Source organism: Ochotona curzoniae, unplaced genomic scaffold (assembly GCF_017591425.1).
Source record: "Ochotona curzoniae isolate NIBS_2020 unplaced genomic scaffold, NIBS_Ocur_1.0 scaffold_1852, whole genome shotgun sequence".
NCBI lineage: Eukaryota > Metazoa > Chordata > Mammalia > Lagomorpha > Ochotonidae > Ochotona > Ochotona curzoniae.
This window is the reverse complement of record NW_024467087.1, coordinates 13,119,770-13,130,904: the sequence shown is the minus strand read 5'-3', so window position 1 is coordinate 13,130,904 and position 11,135 is coordinate 13,119,770. Positions and strand designations below refer to the sequence as shown.

The following is an 11,135-nucleotide window of genomic DNA, read 5'->3' as shown; positions in this document are numbered from 1 at the left end:
ACTTTCTAGTGCAGTCTCCACCATCATCCAGTGGTATTTTGCAGATTAGGAAATGGAGGTTCAGAAATTAGGTAACTTGCTTCAGCATATGGGTCTAGCAAGACTGGAAAGCTATGTTGACCCTTTTCATTACAAACCCAAGCACTTTGGTGTAGAGCAACAGACACAGGGCAAGCTTCTCTAGTGACTGTTGGACTCTGACTTAAGAGAATGGTCCCTGTTGTGGTTTATACTGAAAAGAAAAACAGTCCCTTGCCATCCTTTGTTATGAAAATAGAGCCCCTCAAAATAACAACAAGCCCTCAGAGATGGCATGGGAAAAGCACCATCAATTTTTCATGTTTCTTCCTTAACTTTCATAGTTTTCAATTTTAAGAATAACAATTCGGAACCCAGACACTTTAGTTGTACTTACAGATAATTGCACGGAAAATGAAACGGGCAAAAAGAAAATTAGAAGCTTCTAAAAGGGGAAACTGAAAAAACCTATACAGAAGATAATCATTTTCAATAATGGCCATAATTATTGCTAAAGGATGGTCTCTGCTTAGCAAACTTTAAATTTCCTACTTGTGCCTCTCTCTGTTGAACTTGTTTCTCCCTCAGAATTATTAATGTGGTTGCAATTTTTTAATGGCTATTAAAGCATATTCCAACTAACTGACATAACTACATGAAATGTATGTATTTTGTCCTCATCAGCCTAAAGAGAGATTTTAGTTTCTCTACCATAGAACCCCAAATAGCACCAATGAGAGGGGATTGGAGCTTCAACAAGTAAAGATTCATCCTGAACAGTGCAATTGTTCTCATCCTTCCATTCCAGCACTAACCAGACCAATACTGCTTAGCTTTCAAGATCAGACTGAGTTGAGCACCCTCAACATGGTATGGTTGTACATTGTTGCTATCATCTTAACATGTGGAAAGCGCCCAACAAACTGAAGAATGTTATTTTTTTTTATATCCAGTAAGGTGAGCGTAAGAGAATCAGAAGAAAAAAAGAACAAATATGAGTCAATTTAATAATGTAATACTTTGGGGAAAGGCACACTTGAGGGGACCATTGAAAGGAATGTGGTAACAAAGGGAAAGGCTAAGGAGAAGAAATATAAAGATGTGTTATGAGAGATGGAAGGAGTTAATCCAAAACAAAAGTGGAATGTTATGTAATGAACCAGTCTGGTGCATACAGAGGAACTAAAACACAAAGAACTGGGATTTTATTGACCAAAGTGAAAAACTGTCTGAATATCACGCAGAGACTTACAGGAACTGAGGACAGTCCCATGAGATTTTGTTGTCACCCTAAGCCATCTGAGCACACCCTGATTAAAAGCATAGCAACCATGCACAAGGATATTCACTGTGTGCCAGAAGCTGTAGTGAGGGACTAAGCCATCTCAGAAGCCTCTGCCCGCTCCTAAGGCCCCGTAACAGCAAGAAAAAAAATCTGAGCTCCAGAAAGTAACTGTTGCATTAGGCCAGCTGCTGATAACTTTCATTACCACCAGCTAGGCTTTCCTAATACAAATCAGTCAACCTTTTTGGTGCCAAAAAGACCACAAGGAAAGGTGAGGGATATGTTCATATAAAAGCTCTCATGTCTTTATTTTCTCAGTAGAGCCTTAAAGCCTTGGGTTTGCAAATGTGCATCCTAATCAACTTTTTGGAGCATCCATGTCTATAGAATTAGTGTGTAACTTTGAAGTGAAGTGTTTTGTGAAGTAGAAAAAGGGAGTCAGGGTTACAAGCAAGACTATAAAACAAAAACGAATTTTTAAAGACTGTGAAGAATCTGATCCACTATTAAATGCTTGAGGAATATGTCTGAAGACATGCGAGTACTAGGGCCTTCATTTACAAGCAAATCCAGGTATGGAGAACACACTGTTGAAGTTGTATTTCAAATGTCAGGAATCAGGCTCAGCAATTCACTGGATGGAAGACAGCACTGCGGCACAGTGAAACAAGTTGTCACTTGTGACACTAGCATCCAATACCAGAGTGCTAACTGTAGCTTTGCTGCTCTGCCTCTGATCCAGCTCCATGCTAGTGTGCCTGGGAAAGCATCAAAAGATAGCACAAGTACTTGGGCCCCTGCCACCCAGCTTGGAGACCCAGAAGGAGTTCCAGGCTCCTCCTGTCTTCAGCATTGGATGTTATGGCCACCTGGGGAGTGAACCAGTGGGTAGTAGTGCTCACTTTCTCCCTGTCTCTCTCCCTTTCAAATAAATAAATCACTGTCCCCTTCCCACCCCCTCCCCCGAGGTCCATTATCTCAAATAGAATTCCCATTCAAGTAGGTAAAGTCCTAATGGACTAAAATGAGGAGGCCATGCCAGTTACCAATGTATTGTCTTGAGCCCAAATTTATCAGCCAATCCACTTTTTGTAATAATGGCCAGAATTCGTTTAAGTATTTCTCCCTTACAATGTGCACAGTTTACCTTTGCCAGTAGAGGGCATTCAAAGGACACTGTAGGAGGAAGGCACCCTGCTGTTTCTGGCAGTTATACTGTAGAATGGATCAACAGTGTGGCTATGGGCAAATTTGGAGAACAAGGATTTGGACTGATTACTCAGAATGGGCACAGAATATGAAGATACCAAGTAGACAAAATCATGTATTCTGTGACTGTCAGCTTGTTTCTCTGACTACCCGGGTGCTTGTTTAAGGGGACAACGAGCAAAGTGGCTGTGATGGTAGTGACAGAGGCTACAAAAAGGCCAAAATGACATGAGTGTCTTCTCACGAAGGATGATCTGGCTATAGGTGCTGCTGAGTGTGTAATTTGTTGATTGCAGAGATGAAACACTAAGCTCCAGATATAGCACTATCCCTCAGTAGGACCAGCCAGCCATTTGGTAATAGATTAACACAGAGTAGGTAAATAGTTCTCATATACATCCAGGAGAATTCCTGTGGGATAGAAATATGGGGAAGGGTATGTAGTCTACCTTCTTGGCATTCATCCTATAGTAAAGAAATTCTACTGATAAATTCACACCCATCAATGTACTTGGTCTTATGACATTCCCCAGTACCCAGCAGCAGTTGGTCCAATTAAAAGGCAAAAATGCTTACTGAAGACTCAGCTGCAGCGCCAGTAGGAAGAAAACACCTTGTTTGTATGGGATTCATTTCCACAGGATGTAGTTGATGCAGAGACCATCGTGTGATTCTGTCTTTTCCAGTCCCAATAATACATGAATTGAGAAATTAGGGGGTAGCAATAGAAGTGATTCTTCTAATTATTACATCTGATCATCCACAGAAGTTTACTTTCTATTCCAGGAATTTTGTGCCCTGCTTTGGAAGCAGTAATTCTTCCCGTCATAGAATCATAAAATTGTTCTAATTAATGGGAAGTTGAGAAAGCCCCTAGGACATGTTAATCTCCTTGTGTCATTTAATAAACTGGAATAAAGAGGAGTTAATCTACTGACTAAAGTGATTGACCTCAATTACCAAAAAGAAATCAGGTTGATGCTATGTATTGGAGCTATAGAAGACAAGGAAAACCCAGACTTCAGTTAATGACAGACTATTTGAGGGGACTGTTGCAATAGAAACTAGTGTAACAGGGAGAACTCTATGATTATACAAATTTGCAAGCATCTCAAATGACAAATGAAAAAAAAAATCATAGGGAGTAAGCAAAGGCTATGAAGAACCAAATGTGGGGACATAGGATAAATATGTGATATCAGTAGATAATTGACCAAGAATGTCTTCCTTTTTGGTTAGATGATTTTCTGGCAAGATTATTTTTGAGGAACTGTTCTGTATTCTGAGGTTTGAGGAGTGGATCAAGGCTCAAGGATCCATGAGAAGGAGAGAAGACAGAATAATATTAGGTCAAGTTATTTGATATTTTGTCAAGTTGGGTCAGTAGCAGCTAAGATTTAATTTCTATTTATATGAGACAAAAGGTGAATTCAGAGTCTTTGCTGGCCCTGTCATAAGCAGATAAGGGGTCATGGCTAAGTCACATAAGGACAACTGATTCTTTGCATTAAGTCATTCCCTGAATCACGAAAGAGTGAGAATATCTCTTAAGCATTACTATTTTCTTGTGATACAGGGCTCAGGAAAAGTCCAGCCTTGTCATCTGGAATGCAGGGGAGCCTTTGGGGTGCCCCTTGGTACTTCCATACTATATAAAATTTCTATTGCTGCTGTAGCTCATCACTGCTAATTTAGTAACTTAAAGAATACATATTTATTATGCAATTCTGGATGTCATACGTGAGAAATGGCTGTCACTAGACTAAAACCAAAGCATTGATGTGGCTGTGTTCCCCCAGGAGATGCTATTTTTGTATAAGCTTTTGCTGCCTTCCAGAAGCCACTCAAATTCCTTGGCTTTTAGCCTCATCCTATATACTCAAGTCCAGTGATAAAAAATTGAGTTTTCCCATGACGTTGTCTCTGATTTGTTCTCTTCCTTCCACTTTTAAGTGAACTTATTATTATATCGGTCCCACTTAAATGATCTTGGAAAATCATTCCCTTTAACATTAGCTGATTAATAACCTTAATTCCATCTACCTTCATCATGTAACATAACATACATGCAGATTCTGGGGATTAGGGTGTGGACATATTTATAGGGGCTATTTACTTCACAAATCACATTCAAGGTGTTGTGCTCACTTCGGCAGCACATATACTAAAATTGGAACGATACAGAGAAGATTAGCATGGCCCCTGCGCAAGGATAACATTCAAGGTGTCATGACTGTTGGGATGAGGATGAGTTTGACTCATTATAAGAAAAATGGGGCTCAGCTGTTAGAGCCTAGTGGCTAAATCCCATTTGGGCACCAATTTATGTCCTGGTTGTTTCACTTCCCATACAGCTCCCTGCCTGTGGCCTGGGAGAGCAGTGGAGGATGACGGCCCAAAGCCTTAGGACCTTGCACCCACATGGGCGACCCAGAAGTAGCTCCTGGTTTCTGTCTTTGGAACGGCTTAGTTCCAGCTGCTACAGCCACTTGGCAAGTGAACCAGTGGAAGAAAGATCTTTCTGTCTCTCCTCCGTGAAAATCTGACATTCCAACAAAAGTAAATAGATCTTTAAAAAATAAGATTTAAAATAGAAAAACATGCTTTTTTTTTTTTTTTTTTTTTTGCTGGGAATACAATATTGCCTTTTGGAGAATGCAAGAGGGCATTCATTCATCCAGGTATTTGGATGATAGGTGGAACTTGCAATGGGAGTTTGTTCCTGCATGCTTGTAGCCATCTATGTCTCTGTGTTATAAATTATACATGCAACATTACATGCCATTGCTGGCCCATGTATTCATTTGACATGTCCATGTTTTTATATGCCTATGCGACTTTAAAATCTCAACTCAGTTTTCATGTTCTGTTTGATTGCTAGATTTTCTGCTACTAAATGTTGTTCAGTAGGAATGACCTCATTCAGGCACTAGCCAGCTTCTCAGAAGCCTCTGGGAGCATGGATTGTGAGTGGTATCCAGTACTTACGTGAAAAGAGTAATCAGCATAGATGAGGCATTGTTTCAGAATTTCAAACAACCTCAGTGGATTTGTATTCATGCAAATATGTAATTAGAGTACTATACAAATAGTCATTGGACAGGGGAGTGGGAATGTAGTTGTAACACAAAGAGATTATTCCCGGTGAGTGACAGTTCACCAGCCCTCATTTCCTCCACCTTGGTCACATGCTGAAAGATGACTATGTGGGAGTAGGTGAGGCAGTGTGCATCATATCATAGGAAAGTGCAGACATACTGTGTTTTCAACAATGGCTCTTTAGGTTGAATTAGTTTCTGAAAGATATTGTAGAGAGGAGCTTTTCAAAGACTTATTTTTCATATTTGTTTTTTAGAATATTTCATGGCTCATAGTGGATAAATCCATACACACTTGGTGAACAAGCCAGAAATGAATTACATTGTATTGATTTCTTAACAATTTCACAGAGTTATGAATGAATTGTAAAACCTCTTTTCATGGTCTCAGTGTTGACATACACACCATCTTTATTTCTTCATGTTGGATTTGTTCCACTAGGCCTGTAAAGGGTGATGGAGTTACATTTGCTTCCTTTCCCCTCCCCCCAATTATGCTATGTTTAGTGTAAATAACATTGTCTTTGAATACAAGAGACCATTAATCAGTATGCTTTTACACTGATGAAATTTAAATGAGACATCTAATATGTGTATGCTCTGCTAGTTCTTCAGCGATCACACAGCTTGCGTAAGGATTTGGTCACTATCCCGTTTGCTCTGTCTTATCTTCACAGGACAGAATTTTAGGTTCTGCTTTTAGAGAGGAAGATCTTCCATCCATTGATTCACTCCCCCAGCAGCGGCAATGGTAGAAGCAGAGCCAATCCGAAGCCAGGAGCCAGGAGCCTCTTCCGGGTCTCACACATAGGTGCAGGCCCAAGACTTTGGGCTGTCTTCAACAGGCCAAAAGCAGGGAGCTAGATGGGAAGTGGGGCTGCCAGGATTAGAACTAATACCACTATGGGATCCTGCAGCACGTAAAATGAGGACTTTAGCTATTGTGCTACCACGCTGGGCCCCAGGCTTGCAGTCTTAATTTTGGGCATTCCTACTGTCCACAAAATAATACAAAATCAATGGTCATTTCTCTCCAACTTTCATTCCCTAATTATCTATCTATTTATCTGTCTATCTATATGTATCTATCATCTATCTATCTACCTGTCATCTATTGTCTATCATGTATTTAGATATTTTGAATTTGAGTGGAAGCTTTGATATGTGCAAAAAAGGCATAGGAGTATGTTTTGCATCTTGAACCTTGGTTATGATTTTAACAGACTGGACTGGCCAACAGAACTGCAGCGATAAATTAAAGAATCATTAAGGTTGGTGACTCAGAAATGGAATGAAGTTAGAAGTGTCTGTCACATAAAACTACCCCATTCTATGAAAACTTCTGATTTTATGCAGCAGATTTTAAGCTGCAAAATTGGTATAAAGCAATGATAGTTCTTGCAAAAATGAAACTGGATAGATAGTTGAGAATTTTACTAAGTAGTCTCAGGAACAGTTTCTTAAAGAACTGGATTTGCGTGGGGTTATTTTAGTCCTTAGAGTTGTACAATTCAAATTTTGTCCCTATGAATCCATTGCTCATCCTATAAAGAATTAGGATCATAACAAAAAATACAGTGTGACTTAATAAAATTGACTGTTTGGCCATGGTATTGTTAAGTTTTTGAGGTTAAGACACGTGGTTACTTTTATCTGTACACTTGTCTAGGTTATATTCCTTCATTATTTTTTATCAAATGTTAATCTAACTGTTGATGTGAAGGTATTTTGTCATTGTTGGGTAGAAGTACTGCTTGGACCACCCTTCTTTCTGTCCCCTTTTCCTATTCTGTGTAAGGCAGTAACTTTCAAATAAATGGACATTCCTCACCACCAGTTTGTCTCTGGTGTTTTTGCTGCAGAAGAACACTGCCACCTCGACCCTCAAGACCTGCCGGACAGAAGACCCCCAAGACAGAAAAGCAAACACTTCTAATGATTCTATACGAAAATATTTTCACAGAGAAATCTAACCATGTTGATAGGAGATGAGCATAAACACTAGTAAAGGCTGTCTAAAGTCCTTGTCATCGGCATGTGAACCCGCCTGAACACAATGATCTCGGGAACTGTCAGTAGTCCCTGCTCTTACCCACATAGCAGATGACGCATGAAATCTCAGACATCCCGTGTAAGAGGTTACACGTGTAACTGGAGTATTTTGATTTTCAACGAGAACCAATATTTAATAAAATACAAATTTTCTACATTAAAACCTTTGGATTTAGGAGAGCCTGGATTTGAGCATCAGCTCCTCTGACGCCAGCATTCTCATTTGTACAATCAGAGGTAACTGGTGATTCTCAAATACTCGATTCCCTCTCTTCACATCAGACCTGTATTGAGTTCCTGGAGATTTGGTGAATAAGCCAGCAGATGAACGCTGTCTCACTTGCCTCTTGTCTCTCAAACAAATTCAAAATCCTTTAACTATACTGCTATAGCTAGAGCCCTGCATATGTTCAACCCAGTCTATCAGCCTGGTCCAATTAGGAGATTATTTAAGCATTACATTATGGCAAGAATATCTAAAGTGCAAAATAAAAATTTGTATTGCAGGCTAGTGCTCAAGGGAGGAAAAATTTAGAAAGGGCCCCTGATCCGCAAAGCTAAGCTTCAGATCTTGTTGAGTGTCCAGATGCAGCCTATTGCCAGCAGTAAAGCTTTCTAGTTTGCCTGAGCCAGACCTGATCAGCAGTTACTGAACAAACAGAAAGCAACTGTCTGGAAGGCAACTGGAGTGCAGTTAGGAGGCTAGCAAGCCCTACCCAATGAATGGGTACATAACCCTGCAGATGTACTGGAGTTCACATGGGTAAGCTTCCAGAAACGAGCTACCTGGACAGATTAGGAGTGCCAGTATGGTACTAGGGCTGGAGAGTACCATATTCCTGTCTGCAGAGCTAGGAATTAGGATTACAACATGCAAAATCCAGAATGACACAGGAACAGAGTGACTCGGGACACTGGTGCAGGTCAGGGTCACGTGAACACAGTATAGTGTCTGTGTTGACACAGAAGCAGGAAAGTGATTACCTGACCAAGATGAAGCTACAGACAAACAGGACCACACATTCTGGGTTCATGGTAGGACACTGCATCATCCAGATACATTTACAACTGTACGACTAATCAAAAATGAACTGGAAGCAGGAACAGCCCCTTCTACTTGAGAAAGCTCATAGTGTATTTACGGTAAAGGTGTTACCTAGAGCAATTCTATTTCAATTGAAGATGTAATGAAAGGAGAACGTGAAGCTGAAGAACCACAATGGTAATCTAATGAGGCAGTCGACATCTTGTGTTGACCTAGATGAGCTAGCAGTCATGTTCCCTGTGTGCAGATGGGCATGTTGTCTTCTGCACAGGTATCAGCAACTAAGGAGGCTCATATATGCACTCCAATTTCAGACCACACATTCTGTGATTTTCCCTGCAGCTGGGGTCTGAGTTCAGTGGTCAGGTTGGGGAAGCCCTCAAGAAACCTCACTTGGGGTGACCTCAAATTTGACCCTTGTGCCAACCAGTATAGGTTCAGGTTCTGTCTGTCATCTGCACCAGCCAAGACATATACCGCTGGTGGATGCAGCTGTCTGTCTGATAAGTTCTTCCCTCAGTCCTTTATCTCATGCAACCCAACGGGTGCTGTGGCCTAATCAAACCCAGTCCTCAGGCATACCAACAAGTACCGCAGCCTAGTCGGGGTGACCCCCAATAACTTCCACCAGGTCTGCACCATGCCCAGCCCCAACCCTGGCTTTTGTGCATGCCATCCTCTGTTGTGACTAGCCCAGGCCAGCTCGCAACCCATCTGGTTCTCTTGCACATTCATAGCTCAGCCTGGCCTGCCCGCAACACATGCTTACGTGTTGCTGCCTTGTCCAGCCTAGACTAGCCCTCCCCCAGCCCTGGTTCTTGTGCTCATCAGTGGGAGGTACTGGAGATTGCCCCCACAGTACTCAGCCAGTCATGGCCCTGACCTGCAACCAATCCTAGCACTTACCAGGGGTTGCTTCAACCTAGCCCAGCTTCCCTGTATGCACTGTGGCTTTCTCATGCCAGTGGTTATGGCAACCTAGCTCAGCCCAGCCCAACCTGAGTCCCGGTTTTCATGCTCACTAGAGGAGGCAGCAGCCCAGTAGAAGAATCCTGGTGGTTCCCCTTCTAGGCCTGCTCCTAGCTTTGAGTCTTGGCATGTGCCAGTGGATGCTACAGTCCAGTCTTGACATGGCTTGCTCCCAAATTGGCCTTCACCAGCAGGTGCTGTACACTGGCTCAGCCCAGCCTGCCCCCAGTCCAGCTCTCGCCAGTGGGTGCAGCAGGGTAGCCCAGCCCAATCCCAGCCCCAGCTGTCATATGAACTGGCAGGTGTTGTGGTTCAAGCTGGCTTGGCCTGCAGCCCATCCTTTTGCTTGTGCCAGTGTGTACTGTGGACTGGCTCAGCACCATCCAACCCCAGACCTGACCCACAAGTATACCTAAAGTATACCTACAGCCCAACTTGGTCTGACCTGCCTCCAGCCTCAACTCTTGCGCTCACAAGCAGGACCTGTGGCCTAGCAGGGGAGTTTTCTAAGTTCCTCTATCAGGTCTGCTCCAAGTAAAGGATTCCACATGTGCTAGCAGGTATTGTCATGCAAACTGACATGGAGGACTGCCAGTCTTGGCACTCAACAAGTGAGCACTGTGGCTTAGCCTAACTTGCCCACACACATTCTGGCTCTCACTGATGGGTGCTATGGCCTAACCTAGCCTGGCCCATGCCTCACCCAGATCTCATGTGACTTGGCAGGTGCCACAGCCTAGTCCAGGCTATACCATACCCATTCTGGTACATGCTAGGGCCAGCCCTGTCAGGCCCACCCCCAGACCCAGTCCACATGCATGCTGACGGGAGCTGCAGCCTTGCCCAGCCTGGCCTGCCCTCAGCCTCAGCTCTTGCATTCACAATTGGGAGCTACAGCCTAGCAATGGACTACCCCTGAATTCCCCCACCCCACCCCACCCTCAGGCCTGGATCTTACACATGCTGACTGGTGTTTGACCCAGCCTGGCATGGCCCACTCAATCTCAGCTCTCACTGCTGGGTGTTACAGCCTATTCCAACTGGGCACAGCCCACACCCTGTACTGTTCCTCTTCGCAGCTTCCACTAACCCACTCCATCTCGGTTCCCTTGCCTAACTTCGAGTAGAGTGGAACAATCCATGGAAGACACCAGAAGTCATTCCTCTTCTGGCAAACATGCCCTCAGCAAGCAGCTCCCACTCCAATACAACCTCGTTCCCTGCAAAATCTGCAGTTTAAGCCCAGCCTGGGATCTGGCATGGCATTGGCACAGCCCAGTGTTTCACATCTTTCTTTTTAAAGGCATACTGATATTAGCACTAATTTGGCATTAACCAGGTCCAGGATGCCCACAAGCTACTGTTTGACTTTGTACCAAGTGTTAACACTTGCTTAGGTATAAGGCAACCTAGGCAGTTTGCTACAGCTGGAGACACCAATCCTTCTTATAAGAAAATT

General features: G+C 42.9%; 1 pseudogene; it reads left to right on the top strand.

Moving 5' to 3' along the window:
• The first annotated feature begins 4,652 nt into the window (after window positions 1–4,652).
• Window positions 4,653–4,750, top strand: LOC121169567 (annotated as a pseudogene).
• Window positions 4,751–11,135: the final 6,385 nt, after the last annotated feature.